Raw genomic sequence first — 22,391 nt, 5'->3', positions numbered from 1 at the left:
GCTTTCTACACAACACAGCTGCCGAGACTCCAACGTGAAACCCAATTTTATCTAATTTCCTGCGATCCACAGGTCAGTCTGCAAGCCAGGGCTGAGATCTGCAGGCACCTCCCAGCTGGCTACCTTCGTGGGCTCCCTCCAATGCCTCCTTCCTGACTGCAGGCTGCTTCCGGTCTAAGATTATGTATGCTTAAGCGACCCCTCACTTCTCACCCAACCCAAATCACAGACACAGCAGAAAGTATCAGGAAATCAGACTACATCCGGGTGGAGGATGGGGAAAAGGAAAAAGAGAAGAGGGCAACAATGCCTATAAAACTCCAAATACACCTCCCTCCACCAGCACAGCCAGGAAGCAGCAGGACCCCTCCTTCCTACCACTGTCACGTGTCACCATTCCTTCTCATATAGATGACATCAGTAATTATGATCATTAGTAACTCTGGGAAAAAACTGTCCAAAAACAAATGAGAAGAATGTTCCATTTTTTTAAAAGGGAGGTCTGTATTCTTCAAAAATGTATCTTAAAATACAAGAAGAAAAAAAGAAAGAAAATGTTCCAGATTAAAGAAGACTATAGGAGACATAACAGCTAAATGCAGAAACTAATCTCCCGTGTCAATGGCAGATCCATGCCTTAAAGTCCATTCCTGAGTCCACTGAAGAAACTGCAGAAAACAGCAGTTAAACTCACTGCAGTATGGCTCGGGGCTATGTAAGAATAGCCTTCTTCTTAGGAAATATACACTGAAGATTTAGTGGTAAAGGGCCATGATATATGCAACTTATTCTCAGATGGTTCAGAAAAAGAAACCACGTATAGATATATAGAGCGTGTGGGTGCAACTGATACAGCAAGTGGGCAAATGGATAACGCATGTATTCTTTGTTCTATTCTTATCCTGAACTTTTCCGTAAGACTGAAATTACTTCCAAATAAAGAGTTCTAAAAAAGTAAATAAATACGACCAACTAAGCCAGGATTTTTGAGTACAGGAGCGTTATGCCTCACACACACCGTGCCACCCACAGCACCGGATCACACCTGGCCAGGGCAAACCAGCACCCAGTCCGTAGAATGAAAACAACGCCCACATGAGTGACATGAAAACCTCCAAACAGCCTCTCTGCCTTCCATAATGCAGACCACACTGCGCGTGCTCAGACACCACGCACACCTTCTTCTTCTACTGGCACACATGCTCCACAGAGCAAGATGTGCACCTCACTCGCCACACTCTGAACTTGCCTGGTGCGTGTACCAGGCATACAGTTAGATCAGGGTTCTCAACCTTCCTAACGCCGCGGCCCTTTCATACAGCTCCTCATGTTGTGGTGACCCCCGATTTCATTGTTACAAATTGAACATAATTAAAGCATAGTGATTAATCACAAAAACAATATGTAATTATATATGTGTTTTCCGATGGTCTTAGGCGACCCCTGTGAAAGGGTCATTCAACCCCCAAAGGGGTAGCAACCCACAGGTTGAGAACCACTGAGTTAGATAAATAAATATTCGATGAACTGAGTCAGAGATTCATGAATGTCCACACAACAACGTGTAGAGCAGAATCACAGGCGGCTCAAAACCTCTATCTATTTGGCTTGGAAATCCACACCCACCGTTCCTCCCGGCCGCGGAGGTGTATGTAACGAGAGGAGACTTGCAAGGAAATGGAGGACAGCCATTTAGCCCTCCCAGTTATAGTTTCCATGAGGTCATAACATTTACACTAATTGTCATTCTTTTAATATACAGGGGCTGGCCCCGGTAATATACTTCCTATTTAGGGAAAGCAGATCCAAGATTTAAAAATTCAAGAGGTAATCCAATCATGTGAAAACAGAAGAACCTATAATTCTGCCCATTTTGACTTTCTTTGGCACGGTGAGATGGATTTTCCCCCTCACTTGGCCTTAATGAAATGCTCTGAATCCCTGCTGGGAAGTGAAAGTGCTAGTTCATAGATGAGCTGACTACAGTAACGGCCTTAGCAGCGCCACAGTAACTCCACGTGACTGGTTTTCAATCACAGATTTTAAATTTCTGGTCAAACAATTTACACTCATGAAATTGGTGAGGCTGTTTCATAGTTTCCATATATTAAAACAACTTAGCACAACACACGATAAACTCTTCTCCACTTCCCACACAGGTTACGTCGCGGGTTTACCGTTTTAATGTGTGATCTCTGTGTTGCTGTTGTCTGCACTGCATTGTGACATTGTGACAGCAGTTTATTGGAAAATCACAGCATGCCCATGCTTCTGCTCTAAAAACAAATGCAAAATAGCCAATTTTAAGATTCCTGTACTTAAACTGAATATAAAACACATCTATAAGAGCGTCTTATTAATATGAAGAGTTGAATAAAGGCCATTATTTTTGTATTAAATTTTAAACAAAAGACATTTGGGTTATTTTAGGGTACCACATTATTCTAAAACAAAGAGCAAAAGAAGGAACAATAGCAGGCCTAATTCCAAGAGATGTGGGGGAAAGAAAAAATTCAAGAACAGATTCTAAAATGAATACAAGGAAATAAAACGAAGTAAATAAATTCTAAAGATGAAGACTAGAACAATGAAAAAAATAAAAGAGTAAGTATGTGTTATTTCCTAAATTCACATACACAAAAGAAATAACGAAGGTCACCAGAAGAGGTCAGGCTAAAAAATCCAAATCATCTAGTAACAGGTCTTCAATACGTATATAAAATGTTATCAGCAATTTCAATTTCTCAAAATGAAACTGAAAACACAAATTCAAAAACAGTTAAGTCCACACTATAAACTAGTATAGAACTCATTTATGAATAAAGAATTCAGAAACACAGTTCACCAATATTGTAGAGAAATTTAAATTTAGAGGTGGTTCTCCTAAAAGAGATTCTAAGTCAGAAACTAGGGAAGCACGAAGTTGAAGGTTTAACTGATCAGCACAGCGCTGTGAGCCTGACCGAGTTCAGTAGCGTACTGCCATGCTGCTACCGGCACAGCTCGGCGAGAACAAATGGAGGGGTCCCCTTTCACTTACCTAGGGGCAGTCTAGTTGTTTAAAGAACATTCCTGTGGAGGTTAAACTTGCTCATCCATACACAAATTTACTCTGCTAGGAAGTTAACAAAGCAGAATGAGGGTACCTTAACACTATTGAAGTATGTACATATTTACCTCAAAATGCTGATTCTAAGTTCTTTCAGTTTCCGAGTCTGTATTAATTCATACCCTAGGTAACCTAAAAGCAATCAGAGAGAATATTTTAGAACATAAAACTCCATTTTAAAAACCAAATTTAAGAAATTTCCTATTTAACAATAATGTTCATGTTTAACTTATCAGAATAAGATCCCTGATAAAATAATTTAGTTATCTATTGGGAGTCAAGAAAGCAATACATGTCTGAAAGAGAGCTGCCCTTTAAAATTTCTATTTATTATGTTCTAATACAATTGAAAAATTTTGAAGTTGTTAGTATAATCCGGCACCAGGGAGAATTCTTGACAGTGCATTACATTATCCCCCAGTAAAAACTGGCTGTAAAACGCTCAGACCCCAGGGCAAGTCAGTATCACGCTGGCACAGGCGTGCAGGTCCTCACCCTAACTGCTCCCGTCAGTGCGCTTCCTGAAGCTGCCTCCTGCTTCAACGGCAATTCCAGCCTGGCTGCCCCTAGGAAGATGCAAGTCAATTCACCACCATCTCTCCCCTCTTCACTAATGCATATTCGCCTTCTTTCTGGACGCACCATAACCAAAACAATGAACCAGTGATCCCTTAAAGTTCACTGCAGCCTCACTATGACTGCTGATTATCCCAACTACTTCCCTAGACAATCCTGTGTAGATACATGAGAACGTGCACATGCCAAATACAATGAGAACTCATTTTATGTTCATAACAGAGCCAACAGGTCACGTTTTCTCATTTTAATTGATGACCACAACTTAAATTACAAACATGCAAATTCCCGTTTGACAGGCCCCTTTTATAACTCTGAAAGACAAGCCACATACCAGACTCTCTGTCAAGTTTTAGAATAAACCAAGAGACTGACCCCACATGAGCATCTAACCCACTCGATGGCTGTGCCCTTTCACACCAAGCTTGTTCCAACAGCCAGCCAGCCTGCTCACCGGAAGGCTAAAGGCATCAGGAGCTTCCTGGTGCGCATTTTCAAAACTGGTAACAGAAAACTCCAGCTCATCCATGTCCTTGCATTAGTGTCCCAGACTCTGATAGTCCAGCTTTACAAATACGAACGTCCAGACTTCAGTCCTAACCTTGTGAAGCCCAAATGCACTACTCCCTCCATGAAGTCCCAGTGAACAAAAGGAAAACATGAACACTGACATTAAAACACAGCCAAAAGCACTGGTGTCAACTAACAGAAAAAACTAAGAAATGTCTGAAGAGCTTTTAGTTCCTAGCAAACATGCACAAAAACAAGTCTGAGATGTTCTAAATTAAAATTACAGAGGCTAGAGAAAAAGAGGAAGACGGCCAGCCTGGGAATAGCCGGGAGCTGGCTCTAAGCAGGCTGCTCTTGCTCCCTGGTCCGCGCTGGAGTTTCGGATTCGTTTCCAGGGGCTCTTTCCTCGATTATTCTGAAGAGAACAGCCAGGCAACCTCGGACCCCCAGGACCTGGGCTTCTTACTTACACCTGAGCTTCCCCAACTTGCCCACCCCCTACCCAAGGCTTCCCGGAGCCCGGAGCCCGTCGCGGCCTGTCCAGCTCCACCTTCCCCTGGCCTCTTGGTCCGGAGCTCGTGTAAGCCTTTCCAATTGGCTTCCATCTTTCCCCCTTGCTTGATGTAGGAAAACGGCTGCAAAACTCCGACAAGGAACAGGCTGTCTGTGCAACCTAACCGGGCTGCTAGTGGTTTGTTTAGATTCCAGGCACCAAGACCTGTCTTCTTTTTTGCCAGCAATGGCCCAATAATCCCTGTCTTTTAAAGGCCTTCGGCCATGGAAGTTAAATTGTTTGTTTAACATAACAAATATGCTACGGCTTTCCCAAGCATTATCCTAACTCCAACAAAGCCTTAGTGACTAAAGGCACCCTCGGCTCCGGCTCCGGATACAAAGGGACAGCTTTATGTGGCGGCCCTGTGGTTGCTGGTCTAAGGGCAACATTAAAATTAAGAGGCGCCTTCCCCATCCTTTGTTTACAGAATTCTTCTCAGTTCTTTCCCAATGTATGTGAATTTACACCTCTAGCTCTTCTCACTTATTTCTCAGGAATGTTTAAGGGCCTGAGAGCCACCTCTGAAATGTAATCAAGAAAGATACCTGCAGCCCTGGCCAGGCGGTTCAGGGGGCTGGCGCATCACCCTACACCACAAGGTTGGAGGTTTGGTTCCCAGTCAGGGCACATACCTAGGTTTTGGGCTCAATCCCAGTCAGGACACTTAAAGGGAGGCAACCAATCAGTTTCTCTCTCACACTGGGTTTCTCTGTCTCTCTCTCTCCCCTGCCGCACTCCCTCCCTGCACCCCTTCCTCTCTCTTTCAGATCAGTGACATGTCAAATCAATGAGCATGTCCTCGGGTGAGGATTTACAATAAAGGAAGATAATGCCCCATCTCCAAGTTTCCTAGGAAAAGATGGGCCTAATTTGCCACCTGACTCCAAATTGCAAAACCTACCTCCAGTGATAAAGATACCAGAAATTAGCAATTTATCTTGACAGCACGGAAGTAATAGGCTGTAGCCACTGTCTTCTCCAGCTCTGTAGTGGCTGACCTGATGCACATCCCATTCTGGTTCAATGTTCACTCATAATAAAACCGTTTTCTTCCCTTCTACCTTTTTGCAGAGATTTTCTGGGTTGCAAGATTTTGTTTCTAATTCTATTTTCACATCAGCTTTACAAAAAAACACCACGTCCAGTTCTCAAATAGTATGCATGCCAAATAACAAAATTCCATTTCATGGAACTTCCTAAAACATGCTGCCCAACTACATTGGGGAGAGGAGTTTTAAAAAGAAGAGGGAGCTAAGTGCGCAAACAGCCTTATTAAAAAAGAAATCTGCGCATAGAAAGGGTCCGAAGTTGTTTAACTCTTTTTAGATATATACACACATACACACACACACACACACACACACACACACACACACTAGAGGCCCAGTGCACGAAATTCGTGCACTGGCGGGGGAGGGGGGGAGTTCCCTCAGCCCAGCCTGTGCCCTCTCACAGTCCGGGAGCCCTCGGGAAATGTTTGACTGACATATGGCTGCTGCACTCGCCAGCCATGAGCCCAGCTTCTGGCTGAGTGGCGCACTCCTGTGGGAGCAAACTGACCACCAGGGGGCAGCTCCTGCATTCAGCATCTGCCCCCTGGTGGTCAGTGCACGTCATAGCGAGCGGTTGAGCAGCCTTAGCATATCATTAGCATATTACACTTTGATAGGTTGAATGGATGACCAGACACTTAGCATATTAGGCTTTTATTATATAGGATTATTGACTTTAGAGAGGCAGGAAGGGAGAGGAGAGAGACAGAAACACAGATGAGAGTGAAACATTGATGGGCCCCCTACTGGGGATTGACTCCAAAACCCTGGCATATGCCCTGACCAGGAATCAAATTGGTGACCTATAGGTGCACTGGATGATGCTCGACCAACTGAGCCACACCGGACAGGGCTCAACTGTTTTAAGAAAACTTCCTAAGTCCAGATGATGCTCTCACCTCTTAAGAGGTTCTCATACTAGTACACAGCCACTCCCTCCTCCCAGATGTCCCAGGCTGTAGGAGGGGCACCCAGTAAGGCAACTGAGGGTGTAGAAAGCAAGGCCTTTTTGATTTTTTAAAGTATTTTTTTTTTAAAGTCATCTGCATGCCAGCAAGGGGTCCAGCGTCAGGAAGAATAAGGCTTATCATACGCCGCTACCTCTGTCTAAGGTTGTTTCCTTGCCTACAAAATAGGAACACCTGACTATTATGAGGATCAAGTAAGACCATGCGTGCATTGACCCTGGTGGAGAAAAAGCGTTTGCAACACAGAAAATGCTCACTAAGTGGAGTTTCTCAAAAACCACACTCCCATCTCTATCTAGAACCACGTTTTCAAACAGTTCTTAAGACTCTAAGGAATGTCTTAAAGAAGACCTAACATGTTTAATTAATTCTAAAACTCAGCATAGAAAATATATTCTCATATAAATTTAAAGTACACAAGATTTTATACAGTATTTTAACCCAACAAACATGAAAAAAAACACAAAACTCTGAACTACCTAGACATTATGAATTTATAGGATAAAAATCAAATCTAAATCACAAACTATAGTATGTAGGTGTGAAATAAAGTTACATAGCTTTGTATCCACCAATTTTCTTTAAAAGCAAAGAAAAAAAAAACACAACAAAAAGTACCATATACTATTTCTGTTGGCCCCACTGACATCACTGAAAATATTACTTCCCTTAACTACTTCTTAGGCAATAAAATGGTACAGATGGGCAAGAAATTATCATCATCATCATCACAAAATGGACAAGTTTTGAAATGTAAAGTGTAAAAAAAACATACAAAAAGATGGGAAATATCCCAAATTTCTATAGTATACAAAGTAAATATTTCAAGGATTTATTAACTCCTACTTGGTGAGTATAGCTTATGAAAAGACTAAGGTCAAACAAAGATTGAGACCAAAGAGAAGAGAAAAGGAATATAAACTTCAAGAATTTAAACACCAATATCTTTAGATACTAATTACAGATTTCCATTTTTACTTGTCATTTGTCATTAATTAGAAATCCTTGCATACTAATCTAGCCTACAACATTAACACATACAAAAACTTCATACAGAAATGTTCCCTTCAACATTACCAATTATAACAGCAAAAATGCCCCTCCCACTTCCACCCCCAAATCTAAATGTCTCACAATGAATGAGGGAATGGTTTGGTAAACCATGGTTCATTTTACATGATACAATTCAATTGAGCCATTAAACATAACGAATTTATAATGAACAAAAATGCTTATGTTATGGCATCCAATGAAAAAAGCAGAACATTTTTATTTACAATAAGATTATGATTATGTCTTCAAGTTAAAAACTAAAAAAAAGAGCCCTGACTGGTTTGGCTCAGTGGATAGAGCATCGGCCTGCGGACTGAAGGGTCCCAGGTTCAATTCGGGCCAGCGGCATGTACCTTGGTTGCAGGCACATCCCTAGTAGAAGGTGTGCAGGGGTCAGCTGATCGGTGTTTCTCTCTCATCGATGTTTCTGGCTCTCTATCCCTCTCCCTTCCTCTCTGTGAAAAGTCAATGAAATATTAAAAAAAAACAAAAAAAAAAACAAAACAAAAGAAAAACTAAAAAAAGAAAAGGGAGGGAGGGGGAACGGAGAGAAAATATTCACTCAAAAATTGAGGACATGATTACTACCCAGAGTAATTTATTTTCCTTAAGATTTTTCTGCATTTTAAAATTCCCTATAATCTGAGCACTTTATTACTTTTAGAATTGGAAAAAAAACTTTCAAGGGTTTGTATAAAGACAACAGTTTAGAAATATATGATTCTGTTTTAGGAACTGGAAAAGAAAAACTCCCTTCTGAAGCTATTAATTGTGGTAAATTTTACCCCAGTTTCTATAAGTTAAACCACAAATTCAATGGCCTTCTTTTCTTGCACTACTCTACAAACCAAACAAATTTCTGGGTTTCTCTAAATATGTAACATAAATATATTAAGTTTACATTGCAACGTAATTATGCCTAAAACTAGATTTGTCAGAAATTGAAGTTGAATGCAGGTCAAATACCATTTTAATAAATTCCATCCATCAAAATTTCCATATAAGAAGTATCTCTAGGCTGCCAGCCAATGGCCCCTTTACTTGGAATACTTCTGAAAAAGACCACATTCCAACTCATCAAAATGGCACAGAGACCTGACTTCCCTTCCAGCTACCTAAAGTGACATTTCCCCTGCAGCTTGTTTCAGGAGAGGTAAATAATTAACACAGCACTAGCTTTCAAGGTGAGTTTTAAGGTTAAGGTATGATTCCAAGTTTCTGTATTTGACTCAATAAAAACACTGTTCAACAAGTACTAGAATTTTACTCAATTCTGCCTATCTCCTACACCACGTAAGACCACCCATGAGGAAAAAGGAGCCACTTTATGTCAAGCGATTTTAAGATAATATAACACAGACATTTTCTTTTTCTTTCTTTATTTAATTATTTAGAGAGAGGAAGGGGGAGGGAGAAAGAGAAACATCAATGTGAGAGTGAAACATGGAAGGGCTGCCTCCTCCTCCATGTCAGCTACCAGGGATCCAGCCCACACCCAATCATGTGCTCTGACTGGGAATCAAACCGGCAACGTTTTGGTGCATGGAACAATGCCAACCGAGTCACACTGGGCAGGGCAACATGGACATTTTAATACTAAAGACAGGTCTGGTCCTGAGACGAAATGAGCCTACTAGACTGGTACAGATGAGGGATGTTTAATCAGTGTGGAGTCAGAGAGAGAACGGTAAGAGCTCCAGGCAGGGAGTAAAGCACACACCACCGCCGCGGGCACTGTGGGCACTGTGGGCACTGTTAGGTCGGAGAGAGCCCAGGGTCGGATGCATGCAGACATGACAAGATAATGGACTTCCCCTGGAATTTCTCACAGATCAAGGTGCCAGACACAGATACAGGCTTCTTCTCCCTTAATCCACATACCCCCGCCCATCCCCTGCAGCAGAGAATCCCTCAGCTCATGTCCCCGCCCCTCACCCAACCGCAGTATAAAAAAAGCGCCCCCCTCCCTGTTGGCGTGAATCCACGTGCCCTGTCCTTGGGGTACGTGGGTCTCCCGGGGACGCAGAATAAACCTTTTCCTGTCCTTTCTTTTCTGATTCACTGGACTCTATTTCTTGCGCCGCCTCCTGAGCCACCTAACCTAACAGGCACCACTCCTGCTACCTGCTTCCCCTCCCAACCTCCACACTGAGCTTCTCCTTCTGGGCCACACCCCTCTCTCCCCACAGAGCTTCTCTCATTGGACGCCCCGCACTCAGCACACACAGCCTATCCACACCACCCACATCAGGCTCCATGGTCCCTTCGGTTCCTTCTGAGATGCTCTCGCTACCCCTCCACCCCAAAACTGTGAACTCTGAGAAATGAAAGACAGCCTCATACTTGACTTACACTAAATTCAAGGAAAGCTGGAAATACCACAAATATATTTCCATTAACACTACATTGAGAATAAACTTTATTTATCTAACCTTAAATTAACATTTATCTTTATAGGTCAAAGAACATTTCAATTTAGTAGATACTTCCTACTGTTTAAAGACTTTACATAACCCCAATTATTTGAATAAGTTTAATGCCTCCATCCTTGCCCCTCTCTCCCTAGAAAGAAGAGTTCAGGGCTGACCTGAGAGCGTCGACGCCAGAGCGGCATCAGTTGGCACAATGGCAATCCTGACATCACACAACTATATTCCTCCTCCCTCCCAAACCTTCTGGTGAACCCCCAGCCACTACAGAACTGTCTCCTCGTTAATGCAACCTGATCTGACACTAACCTTGAAAATGACTCAGCAACAATTCAAAGCTCTACAGTTTCAAGTACAACTGGGAAAACCCAGACTCAAATAATTCTTCTCATTACTTTTTTTAGAAACTGTATTTTATTAGGTTTAAAATCCAGATAAAACTTTGTTCAATGTCAACTAAGAAGTGCAGAAGGAATGACAGAAAAAAAATCATTTTTAGCCATCACAACTGAAAATCGAGGCAAGAGTCATTAATGGACACTAAAACTACTGGGTGATAGTTACAAAAGAACATTAACATCATGTCACAATAGCTCTGCACAGATTACCTATCTGACATGGAAACAAATTTTTCACTAGAAACACCTGCCAGATGCCACTGTAACTTAACCCAAGTGACACAGTTAGCATCACCAACACTGAGACAACATGTGCTCCCCCCACGGTGAGGGACTGAAAGTACCGAAGCTACAAAACAATACCATCTCTGCAGCATTCCTGCTAAAAGTGCAAAACCTGAATCTCATCGTGAGGAAACGTGAAAACCAAATCTGAGATTCCTTTTACAAAACAACTGGCTGTGCTCTTCAAAAATGCCCGTATCATAGAAGTGCAAAGCAAAAAAACTATCAGATTAAACGAGTAAAGAGACATGACAGCCCTAGCTGGTTTGGGTCGGTGGACAGAGCGTTGGCCTGTGGACTGGAGGTCCCCGGTTTGATTCCAGTCAAGGGCATATGCCTGGGTTGCAGGCTCCATCCCCAGTGGGGGGCATGCAGGAGGCAGCTGATCAACGATTCTCTCTCATCACTGATGTTCCTATCTTTCTCTCCCTCTCCTTTCCTCTCTGAAAGCAATAAAAATATATTTTTTTAAAAAAGAAAGACATGACAACTAAGCACAATGTACGTAATTGAGATTAATGGGGATCAGACTATGCTACCTCAAAATGTGTCACTTTGGCATAAGGATTTTTTTGAGCTGAAGGCAAGACCAACAGCAGACACACGAGGAAGTCCCCGCCCTCCCCGGTTCTACCTAAAAGCAGGCCATCAATTTCCCACTGTCAAGGTGCCCCTTCTCCCACTCCCGTACCAGGAAGAGATGACTCCTATCACTGGAGAGACCCCGGGGACTTGACTCCGCATAAATAAACCTACTGAAATAACACTTACTTTCCCTGTGTCCCTCGCAGGTTTACCTTGCCACAAGTTACCACCCTGAGAAGCCCAAACGCCTTTCCCTCTGTCTGGTCCCGTCTCCACAGTTTGTCGCCCTTTATTAAAATGGCTATGCCTCTCAAGCCTAAACGCTTCTTTGGGTTTTTATTTCTTCCTATGAAGCTGCTGCGTGCTTGGAAAACAAGCTTTCTCCAGCTAATCTGTCCTTCGTCAGTTTAATTCGGTCCCCATCCACTGAACTAGACCACAGAGGGAAGCTACTTGCCTCCCCATAGGAACACTGGTGACACTGCAATATTATCAATGTGAAATTATCTGAGTTTAATAACTGTGTGACGAATATGTAAGAGAATATTCTTGTTCTCAAAATCTATCTCAAATATTTGGTAGTGAAGAGCACAAGGCCAGGAATGCAAATGTACAAACTGATAAATATTGGTAAATGTAGGGTATTCTATTCCTACAACTCTGTAAGGTTTTTTTTTTTAAACGTAAAGTTAAAAATAAAACTCTACTGAATACTGACAAGTCAGTATTTAGCTATCAGTAGAACACAGAAAATAGAACTATGTCCCATTTCATTTCAGAGTAGTATAAAAATATTTAAGGTGGTTTTCCTCACTTAAAAACCTTTGTTTTACCTCCTGCCCCTTAAATTACTCATTCATTCAATAAATATTTATTGAGCAAGACATCCCTAGTCCAAGTCTGTATAATGGAGAAGGTGAGAATGGGCCGCAGTTCAGTTTTATAGACTGAGCAATAGCAGCATTAGTCAGGAAGGGGACAGTCAGGGCCTCCTGGGGACAAGACTCCCTGCAGGTCAAGCTGAAGAAACTGCTGCGAGAAGCAGCATGCTGGAGCGCCTGTCCACAGGAGAATGGTGAGACTGCGAAACTGTAAGACAAGCGGGAGGAGGGCATAAAGGGTCTTCTCGATGGCTCTGTCCGCTTAGGCGAGATCTGGGCTCAGATTTTCTATTCTCAGTAGACATCCAGGGCTCTCCCCGAGTAAGCCGCAGCCAAGAACAACTGTGTATCAAGGCCCAAAGACAAGGACATCTAAACACCAGGGGGAGGCTCCTGAACTGTAACGCTTTCTTCAGAGCAGACATCCTTTCCTGTTACAAACATTTCCGCTCCTCACACCTGTGCCTGGGACTGTCCCTGTGTGCGCACCGAAAGTCCCTGCAGCACAAACCCCCACCCACCTGCCCCCACCCGGGGAGACCCAGGGCCTTTCTGGCCCATCTCTAGCCCCGAGCCCCTATCCTCGCCTCCTGTTACACCTTTCCACTTGGAAAGCCACACTCGGCTGCCAAGGGAACGTTTGGCTGTTCCAAAAATTCAATTCATCTAAAAAGAAAGATGAAGATTCGCTATTGCTAAAACTACAAACAAATTTTTAAACCCTCCATTACAGGAATTCAGGAATTCTGGGGAGAAAAAATGCAGCCTCCTAAGCGAACAAGTCTTTTTCATTTCACTCAACTGTGTTACAATTAAACCCAATACATTACAGAGCAAATCCCTGAGAGAGGGAGGGAAGCAGGGTAGAAGTCAGAGTGGTGCTTGAATCCATCTGCTACCTGTAAGACCTCGGGCTAACCACCTCACCTCTCAGTCCCAGCCTCACTCTATAATGGGATCTACAACGATGTAGATAATCCACAACACATACATTTAATTCATCAGCCAAGTCAAATGTGCAAATCACTAAAAAACGCATAAGATGTTTGGCGGGGAAAAGAACTGCATGCACTGGAGGGAGGAAGTTGAAGCCATTTGAATACTGACTGTCCCCCTCCCAAAATGTTTTTAAGATACTCCTATTTTATACTTTACTTATTTTTATTTTTACTATTACTTAGAAACAACCCTTCAAAGAACAACAACACATTTGTTAAATTATAATTCAAGTGCTGGATTAATCAAAAGTGAATTTTGGTCAGATTAGAAACTGAGCTTCCAATCTAATTACAAACTTCATATACTAATCAAGAGCTTCTTTTTAAAAAATTTTTTAATTGGTTTGAGAGAGAGAGAGAGAGAGAGAGAGAGACACTGATTTGTTGTTCCATGTTTTATGCACTCATTGGTTGATTCATCTATGTGCCCTGGCTTAGGTCGAGCTCCCAACTTTGGCCTATCGGGGCTGATGCTCCCACCAACTGAGCTACCAGTAGCTTTTGAGTATCATTGGTTTTCAGGGCACTAACTTTGTCCACATAAATCACACTGTGCCTAACTTCTAAGAATATGTAAATCCTAACTGAAGTGTCATTAACCACTGACCTGCTATTTCATACACATAGCAAAGAGTATTCTTTATGTTAATTATCTCTTAAACAGTTGTAATTTTTCCAAATGAAGCAAAGTGTTAGCCAGTTATTTTAGCATCCAATTATCCAGTTATTTTAGCAGCCAGTTACTTTCTCATGGCCACTCAAGGAAATACTTTAGATAAAGTGGACAAATTCCTTGGAAAACACAGTTTACCAAAGTTAACATCTGAAGAAACAAAAATTTGAAGAGGCCTATACCTTTTAAAGAAAATAGATTATTAAAAATTGATTATTAAAAACTCCAAGCCCAGATGGCTTCACTAGTGATTCTTCTAAATATTTAAAAATAACTTCAATTTTAAAAACAAACTCTTCAGGACAGAAGTAAGAGAGAATACTTCCCAACTTTTTCTATGATTCCAGCATAAACTTGACACCAAAACCTAATAAAAACAGTAAAATTACAGCCCCATCTCTCAAACAAAAAACATAAAAATGCTAAACAAAATCCTAGCAAATTGAATCCAGATATATATAAAAAGGAAAATGCATCTCAGCCTGTTGTGTTTTGTCACAGGAATGCAAAGATGGCTTAACATAAAAAAAAAAAATCAATTGATTTATTAGGACTTACTATAAAGCTACAGTAATTAAGATAGTGTGGGTGCTGGCACAAAAATAGACAATGAAACAGAATAAGGAAAAGGACAATATATAAGCTTACTTACTTACTGGCAAAAAACAATACTGTAGTACAGCAGGGAACAGAAGCTAGGTTGTATATCCAGAGAGAAAAAAGAATCCTTACTCCCGCCTCATATCACACACAAAAATCAATGCGAGTTAGATTATATATCTAAATGTACAAAATTGAACAATAAAGTTATTAGAAAAAAACATAGGCGAATACATCTTCATGTCCTTGGGTGAGCAGAAATTTCTTAGACAAGATCTAGAAAGCACCGGTCATAAAGGGAAAACATTGACAAACTGGACTACATAAAATTAGAACTTGTGTCCATTAAATGACCTGGTTAAGCGAGTGGAAAAGCAAGCCAGAGTAGGATATAGTAACAACTCCCACAGATCAATAAGCAAAAGGCAGACGAGCAAACTGAGTGGGCAGAAAGGACTTCACAGCACAAGGTATCAAAATGATCAAAGAGAAAAAGTAAAAGAGTTTCTGTCAGGTTCTCATCCATTAACAAACATTTACTAAGCTGTTCTAGATGGAGATAGAGAAGATGGAAAGACTCAACGGTCTCTGAAAGACTCTGACATCCATTCAAAGCAAAAATCTGACTTTATCTACTTCTTAAGACTATTTCCCAAAGTTTTCATCTTACATTTCTGGGAGGAAGGGAGAGAGTAACATCAATGTGAGCGCAACACATGGATCTGCTGCCTCCTGCAGGGGTCCAGCCAGCACCCCAGCATGTGCCCCAAGGAATGGAACCGGGAACCTCAGTGCCCTGGACAGCACGCAACCAAGTCACACCAGCCAGGGCAGTAATAATCTTTAAAAACAACATAAAAGCAGTGTTATTCTCCATAAAACTGTGCTAGTTTCTAAATACTTCAAAAAGTAATAAAAACTAATTTATTCACTGAACAAATCGGAGCACCTCCTGTATGCCAGGTACTGTTCCAGTCCATCCTTATTATTCTATAAACCTTAACACAGACATTTAATGCCACTACAAGTCTCAAAAATCAAACACTAAGGCCAAAATTTAAGTATTTCATGTCTTATCTCTAGTAAATCTTATAGACAACCTCAAGCAATGCTTTCTTATGGCATCTTCCTAGTCACATATTTAAATGATGCTAAGCTATCCTTGCCCTAAGCAACTTCACATATTAAGAGAACCAACAATTCACTGACAATTTTAGATAAATAGGAAAGACATTTTGTACTCAGAGTTTGTTTTAACAAAGGCCTTCTGACATTACTGAAAATTTTAATTTCATCAGCTAGACCTAAAAAATACAGTTGACCCTCAAACATCACAAAGAGGGTGCACTTATACAGGTTTTTATGCAACAAATACCTGTACTGTTTTTGATCCATGGTTGCAGAGGGTCATTACACAAAGGAAACTTGAGCACCAAGGACTTCAGTATTCGAGGCGGGGTGAGGAGATCAGCGCCCTGTAACCCCAAGGTGCTCAAGGATGAGCTGCATCACTTCCTCTGCATTCACTCGCTGAGGACACACCGCCACGAAAGCAGCCCCGCTTTCCAGGCCAACACACGTTCATTCCCACAGCCTGGCAGCGAAAACCTGGGAACTCCTGCCTGCCTATCCTGTCCAGAAATGAGTTCATTCGTAAAGGGACTGTCGCTCAGCATCTGTCAAAAGACAACTGAACGAGACCCTGATATTTCAGGAAAATCATCTGGGAGATAAATGAACTAAACTCTAATAAATCCAATCACCAGAATGAGGTACCCGTATTACTGAGGCTTTTCTATTCTGCCCGGGGCTTTCACCTAGTTTCCCTACAATGGCATGTGAAAAATGTTTCTCTATCACTGGTAAAACATTTTGTCTACATATTAATGTCATTTTATATGCAAATTTAAACAATTACTTATTCTTCATACCAGAGAAAAGTCTGCTTCTCCTGGTTAATTGGCATACTTCCTTTCATTAATCAATGCCAACTATAATTAGTCCTGTTTCCTCTTTCACTTTAACTAACAATTTAGACTTTTAAAAAAAAACCTTCAGCTACATGCAGATGCCGAGCTCTCCTTGCCCTCAGCTTCTCGCCTAATTCCCTCCAGCCTCCTCCACACTGCACCTCTCAGCCCTTACCATTTCAGTCCTTTCACACACCTGTTATAGCAAAACCATCTCAAACCCTTCCTCAAAGTAGACAGATAATAAAATATATACATGCAATGACCTTTTAGAATGACCTAAACTCTTGAATGTTCAAAAAAGCAGAGCATAAGGTAAACAGGACAAATCATATGGCTCCAACTTACAATTTACCCAAGGTAGACACGAACCCTCCCAGGGTCCTCCTCCGGCAGCCAAGAGCACAGCCTAGCGCCATGACTGCTCAACTGAAGAAGCTCAGTTATTTGAATATCCACTTGCCAGGAACTGAGATCATAAAAATGAGTCAATCCTGGGTCTTAAGGAGATTAAAGTGTTTTCTTGACAAAGAGGAACCGTTTGTAGGAAAGTGTAACTTTCAGGAGAGCCCTGAGAAAGTTCATATTGCGATAAAGTCTGAGTCCAGCCCTCACTGGTTTGGCTCGGTGGACAGAGCATCGGCCCTCAGATGGAAGGGTCCCAAGTTTGATTCCAGTCAAGGGATGTACCTTGGTTGCAGGTTCAGTCCCCAGTAGGGGGCATGCAGAAGGCAGTTGATCGATGTTTCTAACTCTCTATCCCTCTCTCTCTCTCTATAAAAATCAATAAAAAATATATTTTTTTAAAAAATCTGAGTCCAGTATCTTGATGATCTGGCCCAGCTGGGGTGACAATTGATTGAGCATCATCCTATGCACTGATAGGTTGCCAGGTCAAGGCACATACCTGAGTTGTGGGTTGGATCCCTGGTTGGTGCATGTATGGAAAACAACCAATCGATGTATCTCTCTCACACCGGTTTCTTTTTCTCTCTCTCTCTCTCTCTCCCTCCCCGTCCCCCCCCCCCCCCCCCATCTCTAAGCATGTCCTTGGGTTAAGATGAAACACACACACACACACACACACACACACACACACACACGAGAACTATTCATAAAGCCAAAATGCAGAAGCAACAACCCAGGTGTCCACCTATGGATGAATGCATAAATAAAATGTGGTATATACACATACAATGAACCATTATTCAGCCTTAAAAAGGAAATCCTGACACAGGCTACAACATAAATGAACCCTGAAGAAGCTTAAGTGAAATACACCAGTCACAAAGGACAAATATTGTATGACCCCACTTGTGTAAGGTTCCAAGAGGAGTCACATTCATAGAGAAATAGAATGATGGCTGCCCGGGGCTGGAAGGAGGGTGGAGTGAGAGTTAGCGTTTAATGGGGCAGAGTTTCAGTTGAGGGAGAGGAAAAAGTTCTGGAGATGATGGTGCTGATGGTTGCAAAACAATGTGTGTGTACTTCATGCCATCAAACCATACACTGAAAACTGGTTAAAGTGATAAAATTAGTTATATATATTTAGCATAGGAAAAAAACTGAAATACTCAGATGAGAGGTCACCTGAACATGTAGGTTACACAGCGTTTCCTTCATTCAACAACAAGCATCCACTAAGGACTTCCTGCACGTGCTAGGGCTTCTCCGCCACAATCCACTTAGAACACCAGCGTAATGCAAGGGACAGAGCACCATGCCAGGGCTCTGCAATCACACCATCAGTCCTGCTCAGCCACTTCCAGACTCCAACTCCAGGCAATTATCTGTGTGTGTAAAGTAAGGACAGTGCCTCAGGGTCACTTCTCTCCTTTGCCACAAGTAATGACCGCAAGGTGTTAAGGTCACAAGTGAGAGAGTATCTATTAAATGTCTACTTTCTCAAGGGAAACAAGCATCGCCCAAGTCGGTGGCAGGGGACGAACAGGACAATGCCGTAAGTCCTCCTTCCTAGGTGACGCGGAGCGCACCAGCCCACACACACCACCACAGAAGCACCACCAGGTCAGATGAAGCCAGGTGACAAAGAAATGTCCTCGAAAACCAGGAGAGTAACACGCGGCAATGGCAAAACCACCTCGCTGCACAGTCCCTACACAGAGCCACAAGCCGGGTCCGGGAGACAGAACTCCACCTGCGACGAGGCGATGGCGGCGTGAGGAGCAAGCCCTCCCTGAAACACGTGCAGGAAAAGGCTTCTCTCCCCAAATTAAATCTAACTAACACATCTTTTCTTCACACGGTTCAAATGGCATTTTGTTGCCATGAATAAACCACACACCAACATTACCATTTAAGCGCTTCAAATGATCATATTAAAAGCAATCTTCAGTGTCTCTGATCTATAGACAAAATTTTATAAAATATGTCCTACATCAAATTTTGAAATAACTGTATGTGTGTGCATGTATGTGGCATGTATTCCCTATAAAGTATGCACGTGCACGTGTAGCTATCTAGTTTGAAAGACAACACCTGGCGAAATAGGCCGATGCTTCCAGAGCCTACTTCCTGCAGGAATCAGTGATGCCCAAATTACTATTCACAAGCCACCTCCTCCAGAATCCCGCACCGGCATCCATCCTGTAATAAATCATTGGAGCTCTTGGTTAAGGCGAGTATTTTTACTGACAAATGTTAATGTTTACATCAACACGTTTTTCAACTGCGTTAACCTTGCATTAAAGCACATTTTTTAAAAATTCCCTCATTTCCAAGGTACCTAACTCCTGCCCTTTTCCATGCGCTGTGCACTGCACTTGAGGGACAAGCAACACGAAGACAACGGGAAATCCGAATGGTGACGATGCAGAAAGCTCCAAGGACGAAGCACCTCAGGAAGCAGGCGCCTGCTTCCAAGGAAGGGCTCTTGGATTAGACGAAGGAAGGTCCTTAAGCCGAATCGATGTCCTTACACCGAATCCACGTCAGTAAACTGCGCTCGCCCGTGGTAGGAACACTTAAGGCTTACGTGGATCGGTCACGCGGGCGTTTTCAGCCTGACTTTCTGCACCAAAACGCTCCCTGAACACTGCAGGGCGAGGCTGGCTCTCACCTGCTCCCTGCACAGCTGCAGGCCACAGCAGAGGCTGCAGGCAGACACGCTGCTGGCCTGTGGGGCCTGCGCTGCGGGCCAGGCCGGCGGGCAGCCGGGCGTCTCCGGTCATCGCCGCAGACCTGACGCGGGGCTGAAGCTCACGCTGATTCCCCGCAGATTACAAGCCCGCGGGAGAGGCTCGTGGCGGGGACTACAAGTTCTGGCGCAGAAACATCGCCGGGGAGGCGCGGGAAGATGGCCTCGGCCGCCCGCCCCGGACCCAGACCTGGTCACCCGCAGTGGACGGGAACAGTCCTCCTGGTCCCGCCGGGCGCCCCGAAGGCCCGCGCTTCCTGCCAGCAGCACCCGCGGCCCTCCCGCAGTGACCGCCGCCGCCGGTCCCAGGAAACCCCGAGGCGCCGCGGCCCGTCCCGCCGCAGCCGGTGCGCGTCCCCGGACCTGTCAAACCCCGCTCCCCAAGGGCGGCCCGCGGCCCCCTGCCCCCCAACCAGAGCCGGGGCGACCGCACCACGTCCCTCCAAAGAGGCCACTCGGAAGGGGCGCCAGGGTGGCGGGCGCACAGCCCTGCAGGCCGCGCCGTCTGCCCGCGCCGTCCCCGCCCCACGCGCCAGGCCTGAGCGCGGGCCCAGGGCCGGGGCGCCCCCGCGGGCCGGGCGCAGCGCTCCCCGCCCCGGACACAAAGCGGCGCCGCGGGAGCCCGCCTCACCTGCAGCACGGGGCGCCGCGGGCCTTCGAGAACCATCGGACCCCTCTCCGGCGCGTGCGTCACAGCCCAGGCCTCCCGGTGCCGCCCGGCGCCGCCGCCGCCGCCATTTCCTCCCGCTCGCCGGCGCCGCGTCCCCGCTGTCAGGCTACTCCATTCACCTGGGCCCGCTGCAGCCCGCGCCGCGCCGGCCTCCGCCTCGACCCCTCCCGCCGGCGCCTGCGGAGATTGCGCAGCGCCCGGCTCGCCCGCAGCCCGCGCACGGCCCGCGGCAACGGCGCACGGCCGCTTGGAGAATCCCACCGGCGCCCGCGCCGCCCCGGACGCCGCGCCGCGCCCCGCGCCGGCTGAGAGCGAGCCTGTGACTGGCCGGCGCGCGGCGGTGAAAGGTTACCGCCGGCCCCTCAGCCAATCAGGAGCCCGGAGACGGCGGGGGCTGAAGCGGGGTCTGCGGCCCAGCGGCGGCCGGGCCCGGGCCGTTCCAGCGCCGGGCGGCCTCGTGGGCTGCGGGCGCTCCCCGCCCGGCGGGGCAGGACCTCCGGGCGCTCGGGTTCGCCCGCCGCCCTTGCCGCCCTGCGTGGCAGCCATCGCCCCTAAACGTGGCCTTTTCCCACTTCCCTCCCGCGTTTTAAAGACCTTCCCGCTCGGCCGCTTTCCACCCCGCTCCTGGCTGGGGTCCTCCGCATTTGGGGGGACCACGGACGCCACCTCCCACCCCCACCCACCCGCAGACGAGAGGGGACAGTGGCCCCATGTACGTAAAGTGTTCATTGCACAGGTTGCTGCCCACCCGGCACCATGCCTTGTGGCTGTGGGTTAAAATGTGAAGGCCGAGTGACCGGCTTAAGGAAAATCCTCCTAAAGTACCCCAAAAGCAGACATCGCTTCCAGAGGCACCCGATAGGTGCTTCGGTGCCCAAGACTAGCACCTACTGTGTGCTGGGCGCTGCCGAGGTCAGCAAGGTTCAATACTGAACTCTTAGGCTAAGCTACTCCCGTGGAGACGCGCTGGCTGCAGCTCGGATGTGTGTCCGTTACCAAAAAAGGCTGTAAAACATCTCACCAGTAATGTTGATATTTATTGCATGTTAGTGGTAGTGCTCTCTGATATATTGGAATGAATATTCGTTTCACTTGCGTCTTTTTAGAATGTGAGTGCGAGAAGAATGGCCATGCTTCGTGTGGCTCGCATTATGTCGCTGTGGGACCGGCTGATGCAAGCGGGTGATCTTTCCACGGGCCCTGCGAGGTCTGTGCAGTCATTGCCCCCCACCCCTGTCTATTAAAAGGAACAAAACAAAACACCTCCAGCGACTGAACAGCTAAGACGGGAACACCTGAGATTTGAACCCGGGTGTTCTGGCTGTGAAGCTGCGGTGCTCATCGCGCCTGCGCGCCCATGTTGATCATATAGTTGCTGTAAACTCACCTACTAGTAAGCGTGGACTGTTCATGGGTAACATGAGCTAGAATGCTCTTGGCAGACTTCCCTAAAAGTAATGTTTCTTATATGGCAAGCACTGTGGGCCGTAGCCCTCCCCAGTAACACATGGAAAGGCTTTGGGGAGATCATCCTTTATGGGAAAGGAAGGCATCCAGGGTGGGGATGGCCACTCCACCCCCCCCCACCCCCCCACCCCCGCAGTGGGAATGTGTGGGCAGGTTCACTTCCAGCCCCTCCTGCTGTCCTCGGAGTTGGTCAAAACTAGCTGGACTTCATCAGCTGGTTTGTCTGATTTTCATCAATTTTTTTTTTTAAAAAATTAAGTATTTATATGGTTCATCCATCAGAAAGCATCAGAAGATATACAGTTAAAAGAATCAATCCCACACGCCTGTCTCCATACCCAAACACATAACCACTATTTTTTGCTCATTCTTCTAGGTAATCTTTTTATGCCTATAGAAGCTGAGACATCCCCCAATTTACAAAAGTAGTTGCATGCCACACCCAAGTATTACA

The 22,391-nt window shown here is 44.9% G+C and overlaps 1 protein-coding gene across 7 annotated transcripts in view; it reads right to left on the bottom strand.

Moving 5' to 3' along the window:
• The window catches only part of DICER1 (dicer 1, ribonuclease III), a 63,837-nt gene extending 43,117 nt beyond the window's left edge, over window positions 1-20,720 (bottom strand). For 2 of the 7 annotated variants that reach the window (XM_036317947.1, XM_036318002.1), the window contains exons 1-4: window positions 20,432-20,568; window positions 3,178-3,241; window positions 2,637-2,755; window positions 2,178-2,276 (exon numbers count right to left, since the gene is read on the bottom strand). The gene's annotated coding sequence lies outside the window, so the exon portion shown is untranslated. Of the gene's footprint in view, window positions 1-2,177; window positions 2,277-2,636; window positions 2,756-3,177; window positions 3,242-3,604; window positions 3,676-20,431; window positions 20,569-20,589 lie in introns of those variants that run through there. The other 5 variants (XM_036317964.1, XM_036317973.1, XM_036317957.1 and 2 more) reach the window with 5 other exon arrangements.
• Between the last annotated feature and the right edge of the window lie 1,671 nt (window positions 20,721-22,391).

Source organism: Myotis myotis, unplaced genomic scaffold (assembly GCF_014108235.1).
Source record: "Myotis myotis isolate mMyoMyo1 unplaced genomic scaffold, mMyoMyo1.p scaffold_m19_p_1, whole genome shotgun sequence".
Classification (NCBI taxonomy): domain Eukaryota; kingdom Metazoa; phylum Chordata; class Mammalia; order Chiroptera; family Vespertilionidae; genus Myotis; species Myotis myotis.
Note: the sequence above shows the minus strand (reverse complement) of the source record. Positions and strands in the feature narration are given on the sequence as shown.